The sequence below is a fragment of the Camelus dromedarius genome, chromosome 23, assembly GCF_036321535.1.
Source record: "Camelus dromedarius isolate mCamDro1 chromosome 23, mCamDro1.pat, whole genome shotgun sequence".
NCBI classification, from domain to species: Eukaryota; Metazoa; Chordata; class Mammalia; order Artiodactyla; family Camelidae; genus Camelus; species Camelus dromedarius.
In genome coordinates this window covers 27,605,510-27,623,062 of record NC_087458.1, presented here as the reverse complement: position 1 = coordinate 27,623,062, position 17,553 = coordinate 27,605,510, and the positions used below count along the sequence as shown (strand labels likewise).

The window sequence follows — 17,553 nt, the reverse complement described above, 5'->3', positions numbered from 1 at the left end:
GGACCTTGCTCACAAGCTGCTTTCAGCCTAGTTGCAAAGTAAGATTTAAGCACTTTGAAGTCAGTGTCACACATTTTCATACTTGACTGTAAGTATAGTCAGCGTTGGGGGAACAGTGAGATCCGGGTGGCCTGGAGTAAAGTGAGGCAGGTCGGTCTGCACGAGGCCTCGCGCAGGCGGGAAGAAGGGACAGCAGAGGGACGACAAAGCCAAAGCAGGTTTAATCGTCGCTGTTCTTAGGGTTTTAGTGTTTTTAACATAAAGTTATGGACAGTGATTAAGAGGATTTAGGTTTTGATAAAGTATCTCCATGGGACAAAATTCAAGAAAGGCATGAGATTTTAGAAAATTTTTTTTTTTAGCTGAGTTAGACATCAGTGGTCACTCAGTCTTACCCTTTTTATAGGAGTAAACAATGGGAAATTTATAAGAAGGAAACAAGTTAATAATGAAGAGCTTCACTTACAAAAAATGGGAAGGAATAATTTAATCCTTTAAATACTTTTGATCATTTCTTAAAATGTCAGTTATGTTCAGAGTATTCATTTAAAGAACATCAGAACTGCTGCTTGGGTCCGTGTGGCCCAGAGTGACCACGTTTATGAACTACATGAAATAGAACACAGATAGCAGGAAACCAAAGGCATGGTGCCCCCGGCGTGTGGTAGTAGTACGGCTTTTCATTTCCAAAGCAAGATTCTGAGTGAGAAGAGGTGGGCTAAAACACAAAAGCCATCTTTTATTGAGTACCTACTCTGCCAGTCCCATCTGATTTTACCTTCAAAACTGAAGCTTAAAGAATTGTCTATCATACAAGACACACAGTTTGTAGGAAGTGAATTCTGGTACATCCGCCTGATTCCAAAGTCCTACCACACTTTCTCTCAAGTCCAGTACTTAGGAAATGCAGATGTCCCCAGGACAGAGGAGGGCTGAGCTTTCTCTAGAAATCTCACGCCTTAATGCTTGGAGGGGACTGTATGTCTTGCTGTTGTCTGATTTAGTTGAAATATAGTTGATTTATAATGCGTTGGTTTCTGGCGTACAGCACAGTGATTCAGTCATACATATGTGTATGTTCTTTTTCACTAGAGGTTATTGCAAGGTATTGAATATAGTTCCCCGTGATATACAGTAGGACCTTGTTGTTTATCTATTTTGTGTATTTTGTATCTGCAAATCCCAAACTCCTAATTTAACCCTTCCTCCCTTTCCCCTTTGGTAACCATAAATTTGTTTTCTCTGTCTGTGAGTCTGTTTCTATTTTGTAAATAAGCTTGTTTGCATCATTTTTTAAGATTCCACGTATAAGTGATAGCATACGGTATTTGTCTCTCTCTGCCTGACTTAACTTCACTCAGTGTGATGAGCTCCAGGTCCATCCATGTTGCTGCTGGTGTGTGTATATAGACCATGACTTCTTTATCCATCCTCTGTTGATGTTGGAGGGTCCTGTTGAGAGGTGAAGTCCACTCAGGAGCCCTTCACAGAGGCCACAGTTGACAGGCATAGAAGTCAGAAGAAAGATTAGGAGAGGAAGCTGTGAGGTCAACGCCCAGAACACACATACCTCCACTAGAGAAGAGAGAAGTGACTGAGGGCTGGGCTTCTCAAAGCATGCGTTTCCCTGGTGTCTGGCTCTTTACCCGTGTTTTTGGAAGGTTCCTGTTTCTCATGTTTTCATAGATGATGCCTTTTAACTAAATAAGCTTCTGTTTTTATTAGTTTTGTCGTAATTCCATTTAGCAAGAACCAGAGCTGCAATCTCTCGTTTCATTAGCCAAGTTCAACAGATGACTGGTCATAAATTAAAAATTATCTGCTTAATTGAATGCCTAAGAATCACTCTGACCACCTTCAGTATAATTTTGAGGTACCCTGAATTGGAAGCTTATCTCCGTCCATACTTCTGGAGTGCCCTCACATTCCACTCTCAATGCCAGTTTTAGATTAAGAGTTTTTGCAGGGAAATCCCTGAGAAAAGTCCAGGCTTGAGGAAATCGGGATCAAAATCACAGACTCTGGAGGAGGAACTGACCCACCGCCCACAGGGCACCAGCCTAAGAATCACTCTGACCACCTTCAGTATAATTTTGAGGTACCCTGAATTGGAAGCTTATCTCCGTCCATACTTCTGGAGTGCCCTCACATTCCACTCTCAATGCCAGTTTTAGATTAAGAGTTTTTGCAGGGAAATCCCTGAGAAAAGTCCAGGCTTGAGGAAATCGGGATCAAAATCACAGACTCTGGAGGAGGAACTGACCCACCGCCCACAGGGCACCAGCCCAACGATGCATGTTTGACTATGTTCCTCAGCCCGGCACCGTCACGTTGTCGGCCAGCCTTGGGTTGGGTTTGGATGGGTTTGCGTAAGTTGTACCCTGCCAGTGTCCGCCTCTGCCCTTTCCGCTTCTTGTTTCATTTGCCATGTATCCTTCCTTTGCCCCAATGCTTTTCTTCTCTGTTTTCTTTCTCTCTTTCCTCAGTCCCTGCACCTGCTGCCTGCCTTCCCTCTCTCTCCTCTCTCCAATCCCCCTGCCTCACTTTTCCCGTTAGTTTACCTGATGCTCATGCTAAGGCACTCGGAATCATTCCTAATAAATAAATATGTGCTTCTCAGGCAGATTAGTGCAAGCAGTGCCCTCCCACAGTTCTCGAAATGACTCAAGGTGTTTGAATTGCTTATTTCTAAACTGAAAATGCTGTTTTATTTCCATGGATTGCTTTGGCTAGCAACTGAGCAAATAACCCAAAATTGAAGACCGATTTTTAAACACGTCATTTTCCCTTTAGATTTATAAATAACTTCACTTTACAGACAAAAAAAAAAAAAGTACAAAAGAATAAAGTGACTGGGAATGGAAGGTAATTACGCCCAATTCAAAAACACTGAATGGACATTTTAGAAAGGGGTGCTCTGAAACAAAGCTTCTTTTGTCCATATTCCTGCTGTGGATCTTTCCCCAAACCCCTCTCCACCTCAGCCCATCATCCCTGATAGAAGGTGTGAAAACCGCAGCGTTAAAATGCTCTGTGCACTAGAATGCAGGTGCCTCCTTAGACGAGCCGGCCAAGCCTGGGACACACGGACGCACAGCGCATCATCTGCCTCTAGGTGGCGCTGCTTCCCCACATCGATGAACCACAACCAACTCGGCACGCAGATTCACTCCTACGGTTCCGTTTAACTTCATCACCTACATTACTTGGATGTATAAACATAATAAACATATATTATCTACGTTTGCGTCTGTTCTTACTCTATGAGACGGTTACCCAAAGGCTGTGTATGTAATCACAAATTGAACAGTATATGACTCACTTGAATTCCACAGTCCAGCATCCTGACTTACATATTTCCCAGCCCAGCATTTAGCTAATGTTCCCCAGGACACCCTCCCAACCTTTCTACTAGACCCCATGGCCTTCTTGACGTCACAGGAGCAGTGACTTACTCATTCTCCACAATACTTTGACATAATTGATACTCAGCCAATATCTGTTGGTTGCATGATATTGATTGAGCCAAATCACCTAAGATATCCCCAAGTTCCATGCACAGGTCCCGGCTTCCCCGAATAGGAGAAGATACTAGAAGCACAAATTTGAGAGCTCTGCAAAGAGTAAACTCCTCCCTAGGTTCAAATAACCTGGATCCAATCAAGTTTAGTCACAAACATTCAATTTACTTCCACGTGGAACTTTAGGCAGAAAATGTATCAGCCTTGGGTGGAAATTAGAGCCATGATGGGTAACATGTGCAGCCTTTGTAGTGTGTGGCTCTGCAAGTCACCAGAGAAAGAGGCTGACGGACAGAATTCCAGCTCACATCTGACTGACAGCGGCATCAAGGGAACTTATATGGACAAGCTTTCATGATTCTGTGGCATCACCTTCTGAGATCAGAGATGTGTCCCGGGACTTTGTTTCCCTTAAGGGTAAAAAAGTCATTAAATAGAATCCATGAACTAATATCACTATCACCTTTTCTGACTCCATTTATGCTTAGAGTTTTCTTATCGTGTCAGTTCTTAGGGTCACAAATGCCGTAAATGGACCATGCTGCTGAATAGCATCATGCCTCTTTTTGTTTATCCAAAAATTGAATCAAGATTCCAGAAGCACCTTTAAATTAAGATTTTCTTCAACTTGATGACTGAGTTAAAGGTCAGTGTATTCACTATCGATTATTTTATAATTTTATTCATTTTAATTTCTACTCATTTATTTTCAAGTGAGTAATTTGTTTTGTATAGCTCACACATAATAAATGCTGGAGAGGCTGTGGAGAAAAGGGAACCCTCCTACACTGCTGGTGGGAATGCAGTTTGGTGCAGCCACTGTGGAAAACAGTATGGAGACTCCTCAAAAGACTAAAAATATGATCCAGCAATCCCACTTCTGGGCATATATCCAGAGGGAATCTTAATTCAAAAAGATGCATGTGCCCCAATGTTCATAGCAGCACTATTTACAATAGCCAAGACATGGAAGCAGCCTAAATGCCCATCGACAAATGACTGGACAAAGAAGTTGTGGTGTATTACAGGATCTTTTGGTGGCTCACAGCAAAAGAGAATGTGACAATGGATGTATGTATGTTCACGTATAACTGAAAAATTGTGCTCTACACTGGAATTTGACACAATATTGTAAAATGACTATAACTCAATAAAAAAATGTTAAAAAAATTAAAATGCAAACTAATACCAAAAAAAAAGAAGTTGTGGTGTATTTATACAATGGAATACTACTGAGCCATAAAAAGAATAAAATAATGCCATTTGCAGCAACATGGGTGGACCAGAGATTGTTATTCCAAGTGAAGTAAGCCAGAAAGAGAAAGAAAAATACTGTATGATATCACTTATATGTGGAACCCCCCCCCAAAAAAACTTATTTACAAAACAGAAACAGACTCACATAGAAAACAAACTTACGGTTACCAGAGGGGAGAGGGGGAAAGAGGGTGGGAAGGGAAAAATTAGGAGTTTGAGATTTTCAGATACTAATATATATAAAATAGATAAACAAGTTCATACTGTATAGCACAGGGAACTATATTCAATACCTTGTAGTAACTTATGGTGGAAAAGAATATGAAAATGAATATATGTATGTTATGTATGACTGAAGCATTGTGTTGTACACCAGAAACTGACACAACATTGTAAACTGATTATACTTCTATTAAAATACATATATATATATATATATATATATATATATATATATATATATATATATATATAAACCAAGAAAACCCAATCATTTGTTATCTCTCACAGTTTCTGTGGGTCAGGAGTTTGGTGGTGGCTTCCTGAGTATTTTCTGCTTTGAGACTTTCATGCGGTTGGACTCAGGTGTTAGCAGGGGTGACAGTCACGCGAAGGCTCATCTGAGGCTGGAGACCTGCTTCCAGGGCGGCTCCCTCACCAGGCTGGCACAGTTTTGCTGGCTGTGGGCAAGAAGCCCCAGTTCTTTTCCACGTGGGCCTCTGCACAGAGCTGTTTGAGTGTCCTCATGACACAGCAGCTGGCTTCCAGCAGAGAAAACCATCCAGGTGTCCCAGTCTGCGATTTTATGACCTATGGCTGGAAGTCACAAGCAGTCGGGGCTGCGGTGTTCTGCGGGTCCCACAGGCCAGCTCTGATTCGTGGGCAGCCTGCACGAGGGCGTGATGACCAGGAGGCTTGGACTAGAGGAGCCGTCTGGGAGGCCTGCTACCAGACACGTCTTTTCAATACGCGTATTTTATGACCCCGCCATGTATGCAACATTTGCACAGAGGAGGCAGGGCATCATTCCCAGAAGCATCTATGTCTTCCTTGGAACTACCCTGGGTTTTCAAATTGAGAAACTCCAGTAAAAGTCTTAAAAGGTGACCTTCTCATACAGATGGAGTTAATCAACAAGGTGCTGCTCCCCCAGTGCCTCTGCCCGATTTGAGTGAGTCAGAGGCCCCATCGTTTCCCTGCTGTATCACCTGTCTCCTGCTTCATAACAAACTACCAAATGCAGAGGCTCCAAACAGCATGGCTTTACCATCTCACAGTTAGCTGCTGTGGGTGGAGAATTTGGCACAACTTAACCAGGTCCTCTGGGTCAGGGTCTCTCTCAAGGCTGCAATCAAGCTGTCGGGCTGGGAGCCACATTCAGCTCAAAGTTCGACTGAGACAGGATCAGTTTTGCACAGGCTGTTGGACAAAGGGCCTCAGCTTCTCACTGGCTGCTGCCGGGAGGTTGTCCTTTTGGCCACACCAGCATCTCCACGGTGCAGACCATCACAGAGCAGCCGATGTCACCAAAGTGGGTGAGTGAGAGAGAAAGAGAGAGAGCTAGCTGGATGGAAACACAGCCTTTTGTTACCTAATCTTGGAAGTGACATCCCATCACTTTTGCAGTATTCTATTTTTTTTCTTTTCATATTTAAAATTTTTTTTTTTATAATTAGGTTTATTCGTTTATTTTTAGAGGAGGTACTGGGGATTGAACCCAGGACTTCATGCATGATAAGCATGCACTCTACCGCTTGAGCTATACCCTCCCCGTTTTTTTTTTTTTAATTTAAAAAAATTGTTTCTGTTTATATTAATAACTTGTTTCTTCTTACTTTGTTTGCCATATTCTCTTCACTTGAAGCAAGGCAGTAGGTCCAGTCCACATTCAAGGAGAGGGGAGTGCAGAGGGTTGAAGGCTGGGATCACGGGGACCACGGGCTGCCTCCTGTACCCACTACGGCCCCTGAACGAAGGAACGTCTCTGCCCTGCACATTCCACCCCGGTTTTACTAATCCCCGCCCTTGGGACCAATTCTATAGATAGACTAACCTGGGGTGTCTGGAAACCGTCATGGGAAAAATTCTCTGTCCTCTCACCAGTTTAAAGACTTCTTCCTTTTTCTTAAGAGAATACTTAAAAAAAAAAAAACATAGTTTTTCATATTTCAAAAGTCATACAAGCTCCTTGTAGAATTCCAACAATATCAAAATATAAAAGCTATAAATAAAAGTCCCCTAACGTTCCTCCCACACCCCGGAGGTAAGCAGTGTTCATCTCGTGGTCTACCCCTTTTCCCAGTACACGTGCTAATGTCATATTCTCGTTAAATTACTAAAAAAAAGTTATCAATCTCTTCTTTAGGTTTTTGTTTGGTTTGTGTTGTGTCTTACTTAACCCAGTAGCTTGGCCATCTCCCATTTTTTTTTTTTTTACGATGGAATGCATCACAAATCTGAGTGTCATCTTTGCACAGGGGCCATGCTAACCTTCTCCGTGTTGTTCCAATTTTAGTACATGTGCAGCCGAAATGAGCAGCTGGCCATCTTTTAATAACAGCATGTATAGATCTACCTCATTCTGTTCCTGTACACATGTATCATAATTTATCTAACCTTTCCCCTATTGGTGGTCACTTAGGTTTAAAAAAAGTTCTTACCTACCGTGCTTATTATAAACAGTGCCACAGTGTGCATATGTGGGGCTCCAGAGAGCGGGTATTTGCACATTTGCGTATTTCAGCAGAACAGGTTTCTAGAAGTAGAATGCTGAATCGAAGTGTATTACAAGATGTTCTCCAGAAAGGTTGTACCAATTTCAACTTTCCCAAAGCTGATAGTGAGTGTTTTTCAGAGGGCAGTCCCTGCATGATTTGGTCTGTTGCCTTTTACAGGGACCCAAGACCCTGTTCATTGTGAGAACATCTCAAAGCAGTGGAGGAAAAGTTGTCAAAAATCATGGCTGCAATCAGAAAACCTCAGATTAGTTCTCAGCTGACTCTGGTTCTGATTCTGCTTGGTGACTCTGTGCTAGTACTTGACAAGGAAGTGTAGCTGTGTGAACCTCACCCACACAGCTCAGCCCGCACCACAAGCAGGGTGACTCTGAAGTGTTCCCACAAGACCCAGCTCCTCATCCGGGGCAGGACATTCACATGACTGATGAGCCCAGAACAGACCACCAACACTCCCATCTGGGACCTCGCCGAGGTCAAGTGGTCATCAAGTTCCCTCCCCAGCAGTTGGAAGGGACCCTGCAGGGCCTCTGGGCTGGGAAGTTTTCTTGATGGAGTCTTGCTAACCCTGCTATCTCAGCTGAGGTGGGAGGGGCTGAGGAATTCAAAGGCCAGACACCCTTATAAAAGCTGGCACACAAGGTCAGACCATTTTGTGCCCCAGTTTAGGCTGTATTTGTCCCAGTTCCAAGACTGCACTCACGATCTCCCATAAAAAGGGGGCACTCTGGGTGTGATGGCATACACGGGTAATAACTCACTGAGCTGTATGCTTCACATGTGTACATTTTACTACATGCAAACCACATTTCAAAAGAGAGAAGGGAAGGAGTGAGGGAGGGAGCATAAAAGAGAAAGAAAAAGGGGAAGATAGGAGAGGGAGGGGCAGTAGAGGACAGGGTCCCAGAGTACATCTGCCCGTCCGTCCGAGCACACCCCTCCTCGGGATGTGGGGAGAATGAGGACCTAGGGAACCGCTGCCCTGGGTTCCATCCTGGACCACGTGAGCCGCTGGCGCTGGCCTGAGCCCTTTGCTCAGCCATGGGGCATCCACTGGTGAGAGTCAATTGTACAAGGGATGGAGTGTCAGGAGAGCTTCTCCACAGCAACGTGTGGCGATGTCGTAGTGCAAAGTGTTAATGGAATATTACCGCCCCCCACCCTCTCTTTCATTTCATGACCTTTCCCCACATTCCTATGGAGAAACAGGAGGCTGCCATTTGTCCCAGAGAAGAATTGTCATGGTGGATCTAGAGAAGAAAGCCAACAAATTGTTGTCTTTTAAATTCAAAAGCAGCGGCCCTTATGTAACATGGAAATACAGGGTGGAGGGGTGGAGAATGCTGGCTGAGTCAGTCTACTACACTCTCCACCAGTCCTCCCCCTGCCAACCCTCTCTTCCCTGCCTCCACCCTCCCATCCCCTAGAAGATCAAGAAGGGAGAGAGACCAGTTGGATGGGGAACTCACAGGAGAGGCACTGAAGACCACTATCTCCTGGAAGCAGCTAGCTTCAAAAGGAAGAAATGACAGCCCCCAGAAAAGTTTGGAAATATCAAACTAGGGGAACTTGAGTAGGTTTAAACTTGAAGTGTCTGAGTATGCCTGGAACCAAATAAGACTATGTTTTCTGCCACCAGAAGAAAAAGCTAAAAATAGAGAGTTTGGAAAAATACAGACTTTTTTTTTTTTTTTTTTTTGCATCTCTATTGGTGGGAAAATGAATATTTGCCACAAAAGTACAATTTTTTGCAGTGGGGGTTTTTGCATTCTGTATCACCCTTATTGCAAAGATGCATTTTCCAAGCCTAGAAATCACACGTGTGTCCTAACTAGGACCCATAATAAAAGAAAAGGAAAAAAAGAAGAAAAAAAGATAGTTATGGCTCAGCTCTTGTCCTCTGGAGATTTTCAGCCAGAAGGTCAGCTCAGACATCAAATGAGAAAACAGAAGGTACTAGATTTCCCCTCTCTCTCTGCCAAGAAAGATGTTCCCCAGGCCCCTGTGCCCAGGCCTGTCAGACCAAATTAGGAGAAAAGAACCACATGACAACGAGGCTCATTTCACAGCCCTTTTTACTTCCTCATCCCTGAGTGTGACTCAGAGGACACCCAGGAACTGGATGAGAGAGAGAGGGTTCAGTTCTCTGAGTACCACCGAAGTCTGCTAGAGGTCAAGTGAAAGGAGGCACTATGGATACAGGCTTCTGCAGCCTGGATCCACCACCTGGACACCTGGCCCCCTTCCCTCCCTGCCCTCCCACCTCTCCTCACATTCCAGCCTAACACTGGCCTCCAGAAGACGTGGAAATGTCCCTGCGCATGGGGGGCTCAGTTCTAAGAGCTGAACTGGGGGATCGATTGGCCAAAGGTAACAGATGGGGTTTTTTGTTGTTGTTGTTTAGTTCAAAGGGAGCAAATGAACCTAAGACTCTATGGTTTTATCTCCCCGAGTGCGTGCTTGGTGAGCGGAAGCATGGAGTAATCAGCTGAAGTGCAGAAACCCTGCCTTGGGTAGTTGGCTGAGTGCTTGGGAAATCGTTTCTGAAGCAAGAGCAATAATGATAACCAATCAAACACTGGCTCGAGATTTTGCAAACCGGACCCGGAAGAATCATTTGAGGTCTAGACAGGTGTTGTAGTGTCACATGTTATGAGAAGCACAGGAAATCTTTTTGAGAGCCAGCTGGCTGAGAGACAGTCCAAAGAGAAAAGGGAACCCCTCTGGTTCACCGAAGATGGCATGTCGGAACAGCCAAGCTGTTGGAACATTTTAATTCTGGAAGAAGGAAGAAATCATTTGAATACATTTGTCACATGTAGGGGTTTTCAGGGCAAGGCTCTTGAGCCGGACTTTGCTTAAGAGGACGCTAGAGTGCGCAGACTGGAGCTCTCTGATTATCTGAGGACTCCGCTAAGCTTGACATCAACCTTGGGTTTCGAGTCTCCATTTCCTTCTCTCAGTTAAAACAACGAGTATAGAGACTGATAAGAAAATGATTATTAAATGTAGCTTAGAAAACAGCCAACTCAGTGGTACAGCGTCGTGACTTTTTGCCTAAACAAAATAGAAGTGAATTGTTGGACTTTGAACTGCTAAATTTAAAACGTGAACGTTTGCCTTAAAAACGGAACCCAGAGCCAATTTGTTAACCATTTTCCTAGAATTGAGCAAAAGTATCCAATTTTTTTAAATGGAGGTACTGGGGATCGAACCCAGGGCTCCCGTGCATGCTAAGCGTGCACCCTACCACTGAGCTATTGCACCACCACCACCCCACCTAAAAGCATCTGATTTTTAAAGCTACCTCATGGTCAACTAAACACATTTTTTAATTCCTCAGAACTCTATCTTGAAAGAAAAAAAACAAAAAACAAAAACCCTCTGGTAACTGACACTGTTTGTCGCCTGTTCCGTGCTCTTCCTTGAGCCTGGTAATCAGGGCCCTGCTGGGTTTCTTGGTCTTCCAGCTGGTACCCAGGTTGCTATAGAGATGCTAGGAGCAGAATCCAAAGTGAGCGGTTGTCTGAGGAGTCCCTGCTCAGGGCCTGAAAACAGCTCAGTGGGAGCTTCAGCAGGTGACACAGATTTTTCCAGAGTTAAAATGAAAGCCCCAGCGAGCAAGCATTCACCTGCTTCCTCCCCAGGCAGAGACAATCTAGTTGTTAAGAGCTTTTCTCCAGTTGACTTTGGCCAGTGACCTCAGTGTTCTTTACTGGAAGTTTCTCAAAACATCTCAGGAAAGCTAGGGGTCACCAGATCCCCAGTCCTTCCCACAGGGCCAGTCTGCTCCCTGCCCAGCTCTCTGCCAGGGTGCCCCAGCCTGAGCCAGAAAAGAATTCCAGACCCCTCGGGTGGCCCCGGGGGATCTGAGAAGGTACCTGGGCCCAGGGCAGTGGCTAAGGGGGTGGAGCTGCGGGCCCAGGCTCCTTCAGCTAAAATGGGCTCCAGGTGGAGGCCCACGGGGTCGGCGTCTTGGGAGACGCAAGGACCACAGCAGATAAGGGAAGAACACAGGGTCATGCCAGGGGCTCCAGATCCCAAACGTCTCAGACATTTGTTAAAGTTCTGGCTTTTATTTTATTTTTTTTTAATATTTGCCTTTATAGAAACTTGTTAGAGGTCACAAAATGAGGAAACATTTCTAGTATATATTTAAGCTTTTAAAAAGTTAGGAGGTCAAGGCCGTGATGCAAAACCTGCTTGCATGTGTGGCGGCCCTTGTGCTGATGGAAGCCCCCACCCTCGGGCTCCCAGCCTCCCCTGGCCCAGCTGCTGAAGCCCGGCCCGTACTGCCCTGTGTCCTCTGCCCTCAGGCCCAGCTGTCTCTCACTGCTTCTCCCATAATTCGTTTCGCACTGGGGAGACTCAGCTTTTGATGGACTGACACATCCGAGGCCGGAGACTTTAAAGCAGGAAGTGAAGCTTTTGTTCTGTGTGGCCAAGGGCTTGAGTCTATCTGATTGTGGCTCAGAACTTGAGGAGACCTCTAAAGGTCAAATCGCTCCTGGCTTCTGGACAGGAGAGCACCGCTCCTGGAAAAAGAGTCCCCGCTTTTGCTGGGTTTTGTTTGCTGTTTGCTTGTTGATCGGGGGGCGGGGGGGCAAAGTTTGCAAGTGAACTGTCTTTGACATCCTTTGGATTCTGGGAAAGAAAACTGCTGCCAAAGCAAGAATAAGCGAAACGCTTCTGAGGGGGCCATGGCTTTCCCTCTTCCTTACTGAGCAGGGACTGCCTTTGGAGTCAGGCAGAACTGCGTCCTGACCCTGGTCATTTACGTGCTCTGTAACCTTGAACAAGTCCCTTAGGCTGAGACCCCGCTCCTTTTACTGTCAACAGGTTTTTGCAAAGAGTGAGTAAAAGGACGCACGCCTAGTTTTTGAGCTTTCTTGGCACGCAGTAGGAGCTCAATAGAGAATGACCTAGGCTGTTGTTATTCGGATTAGTTGCCAGCGCCCCTCCTACCCCGGAAGGTGCCAGCCTTTGCAACTACAGCGGTTAGATGCATGGGGAGGGGGGGAGCGTGCAGATATGGAATTGGGCTCGTCTCGGGGGACCCGCAGTGGCAAACAGGCAGTCACAGGGTACACAGTGAGGGGGGACGATGGAGAAGGGGCTGGGTGGGTCCTGCTCGTTTCTGACAAAGTTCTGAGAACGCAGCCCTCTGTTCCCTGACCTTCTCGAGGATCAAGTGGGAACACGGGTGGACCTGTGCCCTCCTCGCTTTCACTCACCTACGGGGGGAGGCTTTTTGGTGGGTTGTTTCTGTCATTACGCCTCTTCCACGTGCACAGTGCTTGAGAGGCACTTCCGCCTCAAACTCTGTGTCCAGAGGGGAGGAGGTGCACGTGGAAAACGTCTGCCTCAGACCTGGGCCCCTGGCAGGTGGGCTCTGAAGACCTCAGAGTCACTGCTGCTTGTCACCGAGTCCTTCTCTGCGACCCCAGGCGTTTTCTTGGATTACTTGGTGAAATTGTGGAAAAGAGTTGGGGTTGATTTAACCTAATTTAGCTGCTCAGTTCTGTTCAGGAAGCAGGCAGCTAGAGCTTCTGCAGCAAGAAGGAAAAAACCATTTCGTCAGGGGAGAGGTGTTACTTCAGAAAGATGCTGGAACCCGCGTGGGGTTCGAAAGTGCCAGGCAGAGGCGTGGGGGCTGCACCCAGGGCGGCACCACTCCCACCTGTTTGGAGCATCACTTCCTTCGCAGCGTTGATGAGAAAGCAGCCACCCCTTGTCCCCTCGCCCCCTGCTTATCTCCCCTGCGCCTCACACCCTGACTTCTGCCTCCCCTGCATGGCAGCGGCTCTGCCAGAGCCCTCGCCTTGGCCCTCAGCCTCCTCACCCGCTCCTTGAAGTATTTCGCCTCCTGACACGTGTGACCGCGTCGCCCTGACTCTTTTCTTGTCTCGCTGAACACTGTCTCCCTCAACACTTCACAGGCCCCCCCTGCCTCAACTAGGAAAGCTCTCAAGCTCAGCCCTTGTTTTCTTAAAGGCGTATCAGCCCATCTCAGATTTGTGTTCTGCAGAGCCAGTATGGCCAGGAGTTACCGGTACAAAGCTGTGGGAGCAGACGGATTACCTCTCCATCTTTTCCATCTCCTGTGGCGGCCATGGCTGTGCCAGCCTCGCCATCACTCTGGCTGGAAACACCAGGGACTCCTTTATCTTTGATTCCTCCTCTTTTTCATCTCCATGTGCAAAACAGATCATCTTTGGCATTTATTCCCACCCTTCCTCTCTTCCTGCAGCTAGCTTGGCATTATTATTTCTTGCCTGGAATATTACAGTAGCTTTTTTTCTTTTACATGGAGGCACTGGGGATGGAACCCAGGACCTTGTGCATGCTGTCCTCCACTGCTGAGCTGTACCCACCCCCCTCCAACAGCTTCTTAATATGTTTTCTTGTCCAGATAAGAACCACTTCTCCAGGCTCAGAACACCTTATTCTCCCATCTTCCTTCCCAATGGACAGGGATGGAAGGAGAAAGCAAGAGACGGTCTGGAAGGACTGTGGCTGCAAAGAATCGACGTCTCGCCCGCAGCTTGTAAGCAGACAATCCACAGAGGGAGAGAAGGACGTACGAACAGCTCTGTTTAATGGAAAATTACACTAGATTCTAAAGCAGGAAGTCCACTGTTTTACATAAAAGGAGATTTTCACAGCATTTAGTGACACTGGACAGAGTGTCTTGAATTTTATGGCTTTAATTGTACCTCAGTGCAATAAAGCATTCTGCAAAGCTTTTGTGTGCTAGAAATTCTAAGGAGAAAATGGCTACAGAGCTGAGAGCAGGCAAACCAGAAGCTGAGAGAAATCTGCTTGGAGTTCGGACAGAGGTAGGGTTGAGCGTCCAAGGGTCCAGCTGAAGAGGTGGTGCCCAGATGCTGTGACGCTTATGGTCCAACCAGCCAAGAATGGGAGGGCGAGGATGCCACACAGAGGTTCAGCACCCCAGGGAGCAGGCAGAGGCTGCGTGTTCATTTTCCTGTCATAAATTTGGAAATCCGAAAGCACCCACTGCATGTGGGCAGCTGCATGGAACTTTTACGTGGCATTTCGTGGCAGCCTCTGGACAAAGCAGCAAGTTGGGTGCTACTTATGTAACCATTTTGCAGATGAGGAAACTGAGGCTCTTGAGAATCAGTGTGACTTGTGAAAGCTGGCTTAGGTAGTACAGGACAGACCCAGCATTAGAATCCAGGCTTTCTTGGTTAAAACACAGCTTGAGAGAGGGCCAGCGGTGGTTATGTGCTTCCACGGAATTCAAGGGCATGAAAGAGGACAGAAGTCACTGAGACACCCCCAAACCCTGGCTCTGACCAGTTCAGGCTCCCTGGAAAATCTAGGGGAACTCGGCACCTCTCCCAAAGGCTCTTCTCAGGAAAGATGCTGGGAATTTGCTGAGAAGTCTGAGCGAGGTGGGACCAGGGCAGAAGGTGTCAGCAGAGGGGGCCCCAGGCCACAGCAGAAATGGCCAGATTTTAGCCTCTGCAGGGGGTCCGGAGGGGACGGGCTCCACCCAGCAGCATTCAGGAGCAACAGGGGATGACAGTCCGTCGGGGGTGGCGGTGAGAGAGAGGAGACCATGTGTACCCAACAGTACGTACAGAATGAGTTACAGAATTTCCAGGGCCTTGTGCAAAGTGAAAATGTGGCTTCTTGTTCAGAAGCATTAAGCACTTCAAAATGGTGACAGCAGAGAATTAAACCAAGCATGGGGACCTTATAAGCCCGGGGCCCCGCTGACTGACAGGTCACGCGCGCGATCACACGCGGTGACCGGCTTCCCTCGTAGCTGCCGTGATAGACGTCTCTGTGGAGGAGGAGTGTTGCAAGGGAGAGTGGCTGGGCAGGTCGGAGATTCTGACTTCTCTTCCTCCCCCAGATTCACTCAAAATAGCTGAGTTACAACAGCCTCCAATTTATCAGGTAGGCTCTCGTCCCAAGTGCTTGACTGGATCATCGCTCCTCTCCCACAACCCGCCTTTCCACCCAAGAAAAGTGAGGCTGCGAGGCTGGGACACCCACAGCAGCTGGAGGAAAGGCAAGATCTGAACCCGGGTCTCTGGACTCCGAAGCTCTCCCCCGCTTCTGTGCGTTGCCTCTACCTCTGAACCCTGCAAGAAATGGAGATTTTAGGAGCTTCTGGAAGGGAAGCTGATAGCTCCACACTAGGTCAGTGTTTCTCCAACTCCAGTCTTTTATAGATCACTTCCACAACTGTTAGCCATATTTTCAATCCACCTATCATTGGTGGGGTTGGTAATTAAGTTTTTATTTATTTAACTTAATGGAGGTACTGGGGATTGAACCCAGGACCTCGTGGGTGCTAAGCAGGCACTCTGCCACTGAGCTGTGCCCACCCCCTATTAATTCACTTTTTTTTTTTTTTAAAACATTAGCCTCATCATAAAATGTAACCGTGAAATTATGGGTTTGGTGCGCTAACTGCATGCTTTCTCTAGCACACATTAAAATAAATAAACTCTCTGTCCTACCTAGAATGTCCTTCTGTAAATGCATCCTATGAACATGTTCACAGATGTGTGAAATAACGTCTACAGTATGCAAGAACATTTCGCTGGAACATTGTTATGGTAGTATATAATTAGAAACAACGTCACTGTTTCTCAATAGGACCCTGATTATATGAAGGAAAGCTACACAGCCATTAAAAAAAAAGGGGAGGAAGCTCTCTTTGTCCTGATAAGGAACTGTTGTTAGGAAGAAAGAGCAAGGTGCAGAACTGGGTATCAAATGTGATGTGTACAAAGGGGGAGGCAATAGGGGTCTATGTTTGTATATGCTTAAAATCTCTTCTGAGAAAAGACTGCCAATAAAGCAATGTAAATCGTTCCTAGTGGGCGGGAAGTGTTTGGCAGTGATGGAAGGAAAACTTTTCATGTTTGTTCACTTTGAACCATGTGAATGTATTATCTGTCCAAAAAATTAAATGAGCTAAAATACTACAATCTTTATTATGATGGGAATGTTCATCCACATGCTGCCTAAAATCATCTGGTGAGACATCGATGGTAAGTGTTTCTACTTGGGAAACACAGCTCTGATGGGTTTGACTCACATGAATGGGGTGATGGTCTTGGTCGACGGCTGTCAAGCAGGTGGAAGTCCTGGACAGGTGGGCCAACCCGAGTGCTGAGAAGGACCTGGAAGAAGCCCATCATTAAGCCAGGCTCTTCAGTCATATTCTGTGCCAATGCGGTCCATGTTGACTGCCCTGAAGCCCAGCAAAGAAGCTGAGCCCCAGAGAGAAGGGGCTGTGTCCCTTCGTGAAGACTACGTGAGGTGTGTCCTCTCTGGCTGCTGGACTGTGACCTGATGGGAATAATGACTGACTGAAATGGGGGCTTTCTAGACAAGGTCTCCTAGTCTGAGCCCAGGGTTCTGGGGAAAGAGAGGTGAACGCCTGCCAGGTCAGGATGGGAGCCCAGGATGACAGACAGGCACCATGAATAGGAAAGGGTGTAGGCAAGAATGTTCCGAGGTAGGGAGTTGGTGTGTGTCTCCTGCGCAGGTCAACAGAGAGATTACTCAGGCCCCTGGGTGGGTGGTTGAGTCAGGAGCCAACTGACAGAAGAGGTGGTTGCACTTAAAAAAAAAAAAAAAAAAAGAGGTGGTTGCACTTCTGTTAACACGGCCTCGATTGCATGAGCTGTTTTGGCAACTGTGTGATCCTGTTGACTCAACGCTCGATTGCATGAGCTGTTTTGGCAACTGCGTGATCCTGTTGACTCAACGCTGACCTTGCAGACAACCCAGATGGTGAGGCTACTTCCAATGCGTTGTTCTTAGAGTAACTGTCTTCCTATATTTGGGCAGTTGAGTTTTAAATTTGAGAGTAAATCCTTACCTGTCTCCCCATCAAATTTCAGCCTTGGAACTTTTTGTGAATCAGTATGACTCAGCCCGTATTTTAACCCTGATTCTGTTACTGTACGTGTTGGTGTTCTGTCTCCAAGCTTTGGGCCGTTTGTAAAGCTGATCCAAGTTGTTTATAAAAAGGTCAGAAAGCACGG

The 17,553-nt window shown here is 46.4% G+C and overlaps 1 long non-coding RNA gene and 2 other non-coding genes across 3 annotated transcripts; 1 reads left to right on the top strand and 2 right to left on the bottom strand.

Annotated features, from left to right (window-relative positions):
* Nucleotides 1-6,474: 6,474 nt before the first annotated feature.
* Nucleotides 6,475-6,548, bottom strand: TRNAD-AUC (transfer RNA aspartic acid (anticodon AUC)). Its single transcript has one exon. It is a non-coding gene; the product is annotated as a tRNA-Asp (tRNA).
* Nucleotides 6,549-7,210: 662 nt separating this feature from the next.
* Nucleotides 7,211-7,315, bottom strand: LOC116148244 (U6 spliceosomal RNA). Its single transcript, XR_004131763.1, has one exon. It is a non-coding gene; the product is annotated as a U6 spliceosomal RNA (small nuclear RNA).
* A 2,303-nt stretch (nucleotides 7,316-9,618) lies between these two features.
* On the top strand, nucleotides 9,619-17,160 carry LOC135319012 (uncharacterized). Its single transcript, XR_010377574.1, has 2 exons — nucleotides 9,619-9,883; nucleotides 13,926-17,160. It is a non-coding gene; the product is annotated as an uncharacterized LOC135319012 (long non-coding RNA).
* Nucleotides 17,161-17,553: the final 393 nt, after the last annotated feature.